This window comes from Lepus europaeus, chromosome 6, assembly GCF_033115175.1.
Source record: "Lepus europaeus isolate LE1 chromosome 6, mLepTim1.pri, whole genome shotgun sequence".
Lineage (NCBI taxonomy): Eukaryota > Metazoa > Chordata > Mammalia > Lagomorpha > Leporidae > Lepus > Lepus europaeus.
In genome coordinates, this window is record NC_084832.1 from 95,137,511 (window position 1) to 95,150,234 (window position 12,724).

General features: G+C 41.4%; 1 protein-coding gene across 6 annotated transcripts in view; it reads right to left on the bottom strand.

The window, feature by feature from the left end:
- ERC1 (ELKS/RAB6-interacting/CAST family member 1) overlaps positions 1–12,724 on the bottom strand; it is a 539,472-nt gene that overhangs the window by 128,883 nt on the left and 397,865 nt on the right. The gene's annotated exons all lie outside the window — the stretch shown is intronic.

Below are 12,724 nucleotides of genomic sequence, written 5' to 3' on the forward strand. Positions count from 1 at the left end.
AAAGTTCCAGCCATAGTGTTATGGGAGTAGCTTGATTTCTTCTTCATGAATTTATTAAAATGTGGGAGGAAATACACTCATGTGGCCACCCCCAAAACTTAGTTGTTCCTTTATGTGTTTAAGGATACATAAAATATGAATATAAATTATATCTTTTAAAAAAACACCTCTCTGAGACTAGTGCTATGGCATAACGGTTTAAGCCACCGCCTGCAACTTTGGCATCAGTTCCAGTTCCGGCTATTCCACTTCCAATCCAGCTCCCTGCTAATGCACCTGGAGCAGTGGAAGATGGCCCAAAGTGCTTGGGTTTCTGCACCAATGTGGAACACCTGGATAAAGCTCTTGACTTCTGTCTTCAGCCCAGCCCAGTCCTGGCTGCTGTGGCCATTTGGGGGAGTGAACAAGTGGATGGAAGATCTCTCTCTCTAACTCTGATTTTCAAATAAAATATACAATCATTTTTTTTAAAAGATTTATTCATTCATTTGAAAGGCGAAGTTACAGAGAGGCAGAGGCAGAGGCAGAGGCAGAGGCAGAGAGAGAGAGAGAGAGAGAGAGAAAGGTCTTCCATCCGCTGGTTTACTTCCCAGATGGCCACAATGGCCAGAGCTGAGTTGATCCGAAGTCAGAAGCCAGGAGCTTCTTCCAGGTCTCCCATGTGGGTGCAGGGGCCTAAGGATTTGGGCCATCTTCTACTGCTTTCCCAGGCCATAGCAGAGAGCTGGATTAGAAGAGGAGCAGCCAGGACTTGAACCAGTGCCCATATGGGATGCCGGCACTTTAGGCCAGGGCTTTAACTTGCTGTGCCACAGCTCCGGCCCCCACACATCCTTTCATATACCATTAAGTCATCTTTGGCTTATCTTTTCAAAAGATTTATTTATTTATTTGAAAGGCAGAGTTACAGAGGCAGAGAGAGAGAGAGAGAGAGAGAGAGAGAGAAAGAGAGAGAGAGAGAGAAAGAGAAAGAAAGAAAGAGAAAGAGAAAGAAAGAAAGAGAAAGAGAAAGGTCTTCCATTTGCTGGTTCATTCCTCAAATGGCTGCAACGGGCAGAGCTGGGCTGATCCTAAGCCAGGAGCATCCTCTGGGTCTCCCACACAGGTGCAGGGGCACAAGGACTTGGGCCATCTTCTACTGCTTTCCCAGACCATAGCAGGGAGCTGGATTGGAAGTGGAACAGCCAGGAATGGAACCGGCACTCATATCGGATGTCAGCACTGCAGATGGTGTGGCTTTACCCACTAGGCCATGTGCTGGCCCCAGATGATTTATTCTTACCTTCCAAGTTCTGTTCTGAAGAATGAATGTTTAAGTCAGACACTTTTTTAAAAAAGCTCAGATTTAGTTTCAGATTCTTGTTTTAAAAAATTCATTTTTTATTTTGGAAAGCAGAGTTAGAGAGAGAGGGAGAGACAAAGATCTTCTATCCACTGGCTCCTGGCTTCCGATTGGTGCAGCTCCAGCCATTGCAGGCATCTGGGGAGTGAACCAGCAGATGAACGACCTCTCTCTTTCTCTCTCTCCCTCTACCACCTCTGCCTCTCTGTAATTTTGTCTTTCAAATAACTAAATAAATCTTTAAAAAAAAAGAATAAATCATATCTCTTACATACATTTGGGGAGTGAATCAGTGGACAGAAAATCCCCTCTCTCTCTGTAACCCTGCCTTTCAAATAAATAAATATCTTAAAACGAAAATCATAAATAAAAGGATCAAAAGAAACCGAGACCATATTACAGGGGAGACAGCTGTTTCCGAGTGGGCTCTCTGGATAAAACATTCAGTACTGTTAACACGGTAAGCAGCATTCATGGCAGGGATGGGGAAAAATCTGACATGGACACATATACATTTACGGATGAGTGAAAGTCTGCTAGGTTACAAAAAAATGCTAATTCACAGTATAGATCAGTTTCCTATGACAATCAGTGATTGTCAGAACATTTAGCTTTACATGACGAAGCATTAAATAAGACTTAAGGTATCATACCAAATATTATATGTGCATATGTAGCTCCTTGAGAGAGAGACAAAAACTGTCAACTAAGGAGCAAATAGAACTTAACAAAAGACAATTACCTGGCGCAAGAGACCAAAGGATCACGTGGAACAAATCAAAAACAGAATATTCAAATTGAGTTGCAGTCCTCTCTTGACATGCAAAAAAGTTTATTAGAAGATAAGACTTATCACAATGATTCTGAAGAGAGGGCTTCCAATGGTATAGTGTGCTCAGGAGGAGAGAACAGCAAGTCAGCAGAGCAAGACTCATATAGCAACGTCCAGGTTTATCACAGTCAATTAACTATGTCCCATCAGTTTAGCCATTTTAATGGTCTCACTCATCAGACATTTTTGGGGATACCATATGCCCTTTCATCAGTTCAGTCTCAAGAAAATGAAAATTACTTTTTAACTGCTTATACTCAAAGCTTGGATAGAGATAAACCTCCATCTCCAATAAGTTGGGGGAAAAAGTGATTCTTCCAGGCCATATTCAAAAGACAAATGATTATAGTAACATTTTTTATAAAAGTTTGCTGTGGACTTATTTCTGTTTCTTAAAAGTGGATTAACAATTTATATTTCCTTCTCTAAACAAAAGGTTTCCTGTCCTTTCTCAGATGTTTTTTTTTTTTGGTCTTATTTAAATCATGATGGCCTGTAACAGTTGTGAAAATTGAAATATATATATATTTAAAAAAAGAGACAATTACTTAAAAAAATTATTTACCTGATTCCAGTATTCTTTTCATACTGTATCTTTTGAAAATACCTGGGGGCCGGCTCACTAGGCTAATCTTCCGCCTGCGGCGCCAGCATTCCGGGTTCTAGTCCCGGTTGGGGCGCCGGTTCTGTCCTGGTTGCTCCTTTTCCAGGCCAGCTCTCTGCTGTGGCCCGGGAAGGCAGTGAGGATGGCCCAAGTCCTTGGGCCCTGCACCCTCATGGGAGACCAGGATAAGCACCTGGCTCCTGCCTTTGGATTGGCGCAGCGCACCGGCCGTAGTGGCCATTTGGGGGGTGAACCAACGAAGGAAGACCTTTCTCTCTGTCTCTCTCTCTCACTATCTAACTCAGCCTGTCAAAAAAAAAAAAAAAGAAGAAGAAGAAGAAGAAGAAGAAGAAGAAGAAGAAGATACCCGGGGCAAAGTGGAGTATCCCCTTCTATAAAGAACTTTAGGGATTGTGGAAATAAAGTGGTCTCATGAGGGTTAAACCAGTAAAATGTGTAGAACCCACTAGGAAACTCAGAAAGTACATGAAAACCTTTGATTGAAGCATATTGGATTGCTCCCGAGACCAATCAGGGGCCCCTGTGTGCCCAGAAAGGATATTCAGCTTGGAACACTGAAATGGAAAACCAGAGACCAGGAGCAGACGACAGGCAACTGTGCAGTGGGTGAAGGGGCAGCCCTGGCATTGCCCTGCTGGAAATCAGCCAGCTTCCCCAGGGCACAGCCACCCTTCTGCAATAAATCACCCAGCTTTGTCCCACCATGGCAATCTTTTCAGCAATATTTTGGTTCTCTTTGAAGGTATCAGCCAGTTCATCTTTAAATGTCCCTAACGGGAAGAGGAAGGAGATGGTATCTTTATTCATAGTTGAGAAGAATGAAGCATAAGCTTACAGAAACTCACCCAAGTTTTTTCTACACTGCATGCACGGACACATTATTTGATTCTTCAGGTCTACTCAGTCAGCTGAACTATCCTTTTTATTTTGAAAGTCAGAGTGATAGACGAGAGGAAAAGAGGGAAGAAGGGAAGGAGGAGGAGAGAGACAGATCTTCCCCTCCCTGGCTTACTCCCTAGGTGGCTACCATGAATCCAAGAGCTTCATCAAGATCTAACACACAAGTAGCAGGGGGTCAAGTACATGGGCCATCCTCTGCTGCTTTCCCAGGCACATAGCAAGGAGAGGGTTTGGAAGCACAGCAGTAGGGACTTGGACCAGTGCCAGTGTGGGATGCCAGCATTATAGGTGGCGATTTAACCTACTGCACCTCAATGCCGGCCCCAGTTGAGCTATTCTTAATCCATTTATAATTCTGTTGAGCTGACAATTTGTTTAGAAATGTGAAATTAAAATTAGTTTGGAGCTCTTAGAATGAGACAAATCACTGATAAATTTTCTTTGCTCAGCTCTCTTGCATGAGGGAAGGATAGTTTGTTAGGCTAGGTGACCTGAAACCTTTGTGTGACAAGTACCTAGAAATACTGTAAAAAGTTGTTGAACTTGCAATAAACGGAAGTCTTCGAGAGGCATGTTTGCTTTGCTTCAGTATCACTCTAGAGTGCATTTCCTGGTAGCACAGTGGAGTTCTAATTTTTGTTTTCTCCAAAAGTAACTCTTCCTCAAATGCAACTAAATCAACGCAATCTGTCCTAAAAAGTGGGTTGTCAACTACATAGTCTTTGAGAACAGCAGCTCTGAATCTGTTGGACCTTTAAATGACTATGCTACAGGCTGCCAGGAAAACTGTAAGAGCTGCTTATTTCATGTGTATCACATACAGAGGTGATAAAAACTTAGGGGTATCAGAGCTTCTGCGGATGATCCTTTCAACCCCACAGAGAAGTCAAAGAGACTGGCCACACAAGCTTAGACTGTTCTAGATGATCTCTTCACTACCCTCAGGGATCATCAGACCCTCCTCCGCATCACCTGCATCTGAAAAGCCTCCACAAACTGCAGGTGGCCATGAGTCACAGGGAGGAAGCCTCTGGGAGGGAGACAGGCTGGTGCTTTCAGGAACGGCTTGCAGACAGCTCCAAGCAGGCCTAATGTGAAGCAATTCTGGGCGCTCATTCTAGGAACCACAACAGGGGCCATCGTGATAGGGTACTGCCCCCTTGGAAGTCTTGTGTAAAAAGGGCAGAATCATGTAGCTCACTATTCCTCTGTAAATTCAGGTTTGTGCTGCTTCTCTTAGTCACTTGAAGACAGGGACAAATCACACCACTTCTTTTTTGTTTTAGGTTCTTCACAGAAAGAGAGGGGAGGGGTTGAAGCATATATTCTTTCTTATCTCTGAGGGGAACGAATACCATAAAATCACAAAGTAGCATTGTTTTTATCATTCTAATTCCAATGCAATCTTTGTAATTTCCAACTGTGGAATTTCCACATAAGATACAAGAGTTAAGAAGAGAATCACAGGGCCAGCGCCATGGTTCACTTGGTTAATCCTCTGCCTGCGGCACTGGCATCCCATATGGGTGCTGGGTTCTAGTCCTGGTTGCTCCTCTTCCAGTCTAGCTCTCTGCTGTGGCCCGGGCAGACAGTGGAGGATGGCCCAAGCACTTGGGCCCCTGCACCGCATGGCTCCTGGCTTTGGGATCAGTGTAGCTCCAGCTGTAGCGGCCATTTGGGGGGTGAACCAATGGAAGGAAGACCTTTTTCTCTGTCTCTCCCTCTCACTGTCTAACTCTGTCTGTCAAATAAATAAATAATAAAAAAAATTGAAAAAAAGAGAAGAGAATCACTTTTAATTCAGGTTCCACTGGAATTGCATTTAGTCCTCATAGAAATTTAGCCAAGAAATTTAACGTTTTTCAGATCTTGGGTATTTCACATATGTAATGAAGATAACACTATCGAGAGTAGTGAAGATCAGATGTGTGTATTAAGCACTGTACCCAGCATATTACAGTCAATTAATGAATGATAGCCAATCTGCGATTATTCTATTTTTATAGAATTCTGAGAAGTTCTATCAGAGACATATAGAACAGGTATATAACGACTGGAAAACCACTGGAAGTGAGTGAGATGGAATGCATGCGTGGGAGTTACCACTTTTCTAGTGTTGAGAATTTCAGGCATTTGGCTATTTAAATGATGCTCTTCAATGATGATGATGTTAAGATTTAAGAATGATCTACTAGAACTTTTTTTTTTTTCTTAAGATTTGTTTGTTTATTTGAAAGAGTTACAGAGAGAAAGAGGGAGAGATGAGAGAGAAATCTTCTGTCTACTGGTTCACTCCCTATATGGCCACAATGGCTGGAACTGGACCAAGCCAAAGCCAGGAGCCAGGAGTTTCTTCAGGTCTCTCATGTGGGTGCAGGAGTCCAAGCACTTAGGCCATCTTCCACTGCTTTCCACTGCTAGCCTAGACGTGGAGCAGCCAGGACTCCAAATGGCACCCATATGGAATGCCAGTACCTACCCACTACACCACAACACTGGCCCCTATTAGAATTATTTTTAATAATTTGATGGTGTCAGGTCATAGATTTAGGTCTTTAATCCAAGTTGAGTGGATTTTTGTGTAAGGTGAAAGGTAGGGGTCTTGCTTCATGATTCTGCACGTGGAAATCCAATTTTCCCAGCACCATTTATTGAATAGACTTTCCTTACTCCAGGGATTGGTTTTGGATCCTTGATCAAATATAAGTTGGCTGTAGATGTTTGGATTGATTTCTGGTGTTTCTATGTTGTTCCATTGGTCTATCCATCTGTTTCTGTACCAGTACCATGCTGTTTTGATTACAACTGCCCTGTAGTATGCCCTGAAATCTGATATTGTGATGCCTCCGGCTTTGTTTTTGTTATACAAGATTGCTTTAGCTATTCGAGGTCTCCTGTGTCTCCATATGAATTTCAGCATCATTTTTTCCAGATCTGAGAAGAACGTCTTTGGTATTTTTATTGGTATTGCATTGAATCTATAAATTGCTTTTGGGAGAATGGACATTTTGATGATATTGATTCTTCCAATCCATGAGCATGGAAGATTTTTCCATTTTTTGGTATCCTCTTTTATTTCTTTCTTTAAGATTTTGTAATTCTCATCGTAGAGATCTTTAACGTCTTTGGTTAAGTTTATTCCAAGGTATTTGATTGTTTTTGTAGCTATTGTGAATGGGATTGATCTTAGAAGTTCTTCCTCAGCCGTGGCATTGCCTGTGTATACAAAGGCTGTTAATTTTTGTGCATTGATTTTATATCCTGCTACTTTGCCAAACTCTTCTATGAGTTCCAACAGTCTCTTAGTAGAGTTCTTTGGTCCCCTAAGTAAAGAATCATATCATCTGCAAAGAGGGGTAGTTTGAGTTCTTCCTTCCCGATTTGTATCCCTTTAATTTCTTTTTCTTGCCTAATAGCTCTGGCTAAAACTTCCAGAACTATATTGAATAGCAGTGGTGAGAGTGGGCATCCCTGTCTGGTACCAGATCTCAGTGGAAATGCTTCCAACTTTTCCCCATTCAATAAGTTGCTGGCCGTAGGTTTTTCATAAATTGCTTAGATTGTATTGAGGAATATTTCTTCTATACTCAGTTTGCTTAGGGTTTTCATCATGAAAGGGTGTTGTATTTTATCAAATGCTTTCTCTGCATCTATTGAGAGAATCATATGGTTTTTCTTCTGCAGTCTGTTAATGTGGTGTATCACATTGATTTGCAAACACTGAACCATCCCTGCATACCAGGGATAAAAAATTCTAGGGGCCGGTGCCATGGCATAGTAGGTTAATTCTCCACCTGTGGTGCCAGCATCCCATATGGGCACTGGTTCTAGTCCCGGCTGCTTTTCTTCCAATCCAGCTCTCTGCTGTGGCATGGGAAAGCAGAAGATGGCCCAAGTCCATGGGCCCCTACATCCATGTGGGAGACCAGGAAAAAGCACCTGGCTCCTGGCTTTGGATCAGCGCAGCTCTGGCCATTGCGGCCATTTGGAGAGTGAACCAGGCAGGAGAAGGAAGATCTTTCTCTCTGTCTCTCCCTCTGTTTGTAACTCTACCTCTCAAATAAATAAATAAATAAAATCTTTAAACAAATTCTATATTATGGTCATTTTATTAAAAAGAAAAGGTGGAAGAAAAGAAGGATAAAAACAACCACTGTCTTTTCTTGACTGCTCTGAGAAATATGTTCTTGCTCAGAGGAACATAACACTGTGTGCTAGATGTGGAATTCTCAACACTACAGTCACACTCTGCATTAAAGAAAGTAATTAGATATGACTTAGGAAGATAACCAGAGCTTCTGAAACGTACCCTTCCCTCAAAGTAACATGTATTATCTATGGAATGGTTCTTACCGTGCAAGAGGGGTCTTTCAAAAGGAAAGGGGATTTAAGGTTTGCTATTGTTTTTAATTTCACGCCACCAACCCTGTGGGGTAGGTAACATTATCCTAATTTTATAGATGAGGAACATGAATCTCAAAGAAATAATCTAACAGTAAAAGGAGTAGCTACAGCAGCAACCTGACTCACACGGCTCTCTACCAGGCTGTTAACAGGAAGATTTTAACTTTCCATTAATACAGTATTTAGCACACAGTAGGTACTCAATGGATCTGAAAAGCATATACTGTTTGGATGCTCTGCTAAAGCTGCTAGCAGAAAAAGATGGTAAGGCAGGACGACCTTCTACAGATGGTTCTGCCAGACATTTAGAACAACTAATTTTTTTTTTTTTTATTTAGTGAACATAAATTTCCAAAGTACAGCTTATGGATTACAAAGGCTTCCCCCCCCACAACCCACCCCCCGCAACCCTCCCCCTTCCCACTCGCTCTCCCCCTCCATTCCCATCAAGATTCATTTTCAATTCTCTTTATATATAGAAAATCAGTTTAGTATATATATATATAGATTTCAACAGTTTGCCCTCCCATAGCAACACAAAGTGAAAAAAATACTGTTGGAGTAGTAGTTATAGCATTGAATAACAGTTTACATCACATTAATGAGAGATTCTGCAAAATAATTTTTTTTAAAAAGATTATTTTTCTATGTAATTTCCAATTTAAAAAACCAAGGTTTTGTTTTGTTTTTTCATTTTCAATTATCTTTATATACAGGAGATCGCTTCAGTATATACTAAGTAAAGATTTCATTAGTTTGCACCCACACATAACCACAAAGTGTAAGAATATTGTTTTAGTACTAGCTATATCATTACTTCACCTTGGACAACCTATTAAGGACAGATCCCACATGGGACGTAAGTACACAGTGACTCCTGATGTTGTTTTAACAATTTAACACTCTTGTTTATGGCGTCAGTAATCTCCCTAGGCTCTAGCCATGAGTTGCCAAGGCTATGGAATCCTTTAGGGTTCGCCATCTTTGATCCCATTCCGACAAGGCCATAGTCAAAGTGGAAGTTCTCTCCTCCCTTCAGAGAAAGGCACCTCCTACTTTGATGGCCACGTTCTTTCCACTGGGATCACACTCGCTGAGATCCTTCATTTAGGTCTTCTTCTTCTTCTTCATATTTTTTTTTTTCCCCAGCGTGTCTTGGCTTTCCATGCCTAAAATACTCTCATAGGCTCTTCAGCCAGATCCAATTGCCTTAAGGGCTGATTCTGAGGCCAGAGTGCTATTTAGGACATCTGTCATTCTATGAGTCTGCTGTGTCTCCCCCTTCCCATGTTGGATCCTTCTCTCCCTTTTTTTTTTTTTTTTTTTAATCAGTTAGTATTAGCAGACATTAATCTTGCTTGTGTGATCCCTTTGACTCTTAGGCCTATCAGTGTGATCAGTTGTGAACTGAAATTGATCACCTGGGCTGGTGAGATGGCATTGGTACATGCCACCTTGATGGGATTGTATTGGAATCCCCTGGCACTTTTCTAACTCCATCATTTGGGGCAAATCCAATTGAGCATGTCCCCTATTATACATCTCCTCCCTCTCCTTTTCTCATTCTTATATTTAACCGGGATCGCTTTTCAGTTAAGATTTAGACACCTCACAATAATTGTGTGTTAATTACAGAGTTTACAAAAAAAAATACTAAAATGGATAAAGTGTTACATTGTACATCGACAGTCAGCACCATAACTGATCAAGTCACTATTTCTCATAGTGTCCATTACACTTCCACAGGTTACCCTTTGGTGCTCAGTTAGTTGTCGCCGATCAGGGGAAACAAATGATATTTGGAACAACTAATGTTTTAAGGAGAAACAGAGTTTCTTTAAGACAAGTGCATGTTGAGCATCCCTAACCCAAAAATCTGAAACTTTTTGAGAGCTGACATGATGCCACAAATGGAAAATTCCACACATGGCTTCATGTGACAGGTCACAACCAAAAAGTGGGCATACTAAACACAGTGTACAAAATTACTTTTAGCCTATGTATGTAAGATGTATATGACCTTAAAAAAATGGGGCAGGGGGCCAGCACTGTGGCTCAGCGGCTGCTTGCATCTCAGGCCTCTCAGCTACTCCACTTCCTATCCAGCTACTTGCTAATGTGCCTGGAAGGCAGTGGAAGATGGCCCAAGTACTTGGGTCCTTGCCACTCATGTGGGAGACCCGGATGGAGTTACAGGCTCCTGGTTTTGGCTTGGTCTAGTTTTAGCTGTTGTGCCCATTCGGGGAATGAATCAGTGAATGGACTTTTTTCCTTTCTCTCCCTCTCTCTGTTGCTCTGCCTTTCAAATGAATAAAATTTTAAAAAAGGATGTATCATGAAACATAAACAAATTTTGTGTTTAGGCTTTATCACCACTCCCAAGATATCTCCTTTTTTATATGTAATTATTCCAAATTCTGGTTCCAAGCATTTTAGATAAGGAATACTCAGCCTGTACTATGTCTTTGTATCTCTCATGTCTAGAAAGTACTGGAACAAAGAATATATTGTCAGATAGAAAATTCTAACACAGAGGATTACAAAATTGTAGTTGCAACTGAGGTCACCTTTTATTCTTAAGCCTTTATTCTTACATTGTTAGAGTTGACATTTTAAAGCAGAAAAAAAGTTCTATGACATCTGTGTACAGAGTACACAGAGACAAAGGCTGACTTCATACTAACAACAAATATAATACAGAGGCTGTAAAATTCTGGAGGTGAGGAGATGAAAATAATGCGGAGGAAAAAGGCCATCTTGTGACAGCAGCTGTGGCTAACACAGCCTGTAACGATGCTTTCTAGGTCTGAGTTTGCATTAAATCTAGCTGGGTGCCTGACAATCCCGACAGGGGCTTCTTCATGACTTAAAGTCTGAACATGCTGGTTGGCACCCGCTGCAGAACATCTGGAACTTGTTAGACAACCTTCAGCTTTTCTTTTTTTCATCAGCCCTGGTCCCCTCCTCTGGTGCTGTTTTATCACCAGTGAGTCAAGGAAACAAGCTACCAGGGGGAGGGTGTGTGTGTATGTGTAAGTGGGGACCACATTAGAGGGTGACCCCAGAATCTGTATATCCCTCATTGCTTCACTTCTTTCTGACAATAGGAATTGCATGTGAAATCAGGCAGTGGCAACTCCATTTACTGGAAAGTCTGGTCAATGCTGACTGCTTCTCTGTTAGGAAATGGCCTTTAATGTGAGGCACATTCCAGCCATCAAGGACTAGAAGGCTTTAAATTAAAACAGCACTGATGCCATATTCTCTTTCCAGAAGGCATCGTCCTTGTCCCAAAGTTAGTACACACACTTAGAGGGATTAAAAACCAAATGTCTTTGCAAGACTCCTTCCTTTTTCCTTGCAGACCTGAGATACATTTGGAGAGGGCAGGAATGTGAAAGATCGCATGGAAGGGAGACAGGAAAAGACTTCAGGAAGGCCTCCTGAGATCTATATTATATTTCTTTTTATATAGATCACATCACTATAGGATACTCAGGGCATATGGTTAGATATAAAGAACTGAGAATTTTTCTAGCTGCTCCTTTCTAAGTTTATAAACTCACAGGTTAATTTCCTTAATTTTTACTTAATGAAAACATGAAACACAGAACTCTGGTCTGCTAGACATTGTATTCTATTTGGTGTCTTAGGGTGATCAAGAGCCCCTAAATTTCTCTAATCATATGCCAGTATGGTCAGGCCTAATGACTTAAGAGAATGGAAATGGCTAAAAACAAGCTCACAAACCAGTGAATTTTCTTCAACAATACCCCTTTACATCATATTAGCAGCTTTGCTAAGCCGAATTCCAGTTTTCAACTTCTGGGCCGATGTCTTTAATCAATAACCACATTCTCCCTATTGTATTTAACAAGCATTCAAATATTGGATGATGTTCTCTTCTTGCTAAAAATTATCTTAGGACATTAGAAAAGGTTTTCTTTGCTTATAAATAAACAATGGGTTACTTTTTGCTGGTCTTCTATGTATCTCATAGAAAAGGGACATCTTTTGGTGTTTTCCCTGCAAAATCAGCCTTATAAATAAATAGAAAGTCTGGGGCCAGCGCCATGGTGCAGTAGGTTAATCCTCTGCCTATGGCACCTGCATCCCATATGGGCGCTGGTTCTAGTTCTGGCTGCCCCTCTTCCAATCTGGCTTTCTGCTGTGGCCTAGGAAAGCAGTAGAAGATGGTCCAAGTCCTTGGTCCCTTGCACCCATGGGGGAGACCAGGAAGAAGCACCTGGCTCCTGGCTTCAGATCAGCGCAGCTCCAGCCGTTGCGGCCATTTGGTGAGTGAACCAACAAAAGGAAGACCTTTCTCTCTCTCTCTCTCTCTCTGCCTTTCACTGTCTGTAACTCTACCTCTCAAATAAATAAATAAAATCTTTAAAAAAAAAAAATAGAAAGTCTACTTTTAAACAGCTTTAAATTTAATCTACAGAAAAAACCCTTTACTGTGTAAATATTGATTCTTGGTAATCTGAACATTAAATTTGGTAAAAATACTATCAGTCGCTGACTAATTCCTCAAAATGGAAATTTCTTCACTGAAAAGCTGCTCCCCAGTCTCATTACTGGAGGCGGAAGAGCAACTCTGGCAACCAAAATGCACAGG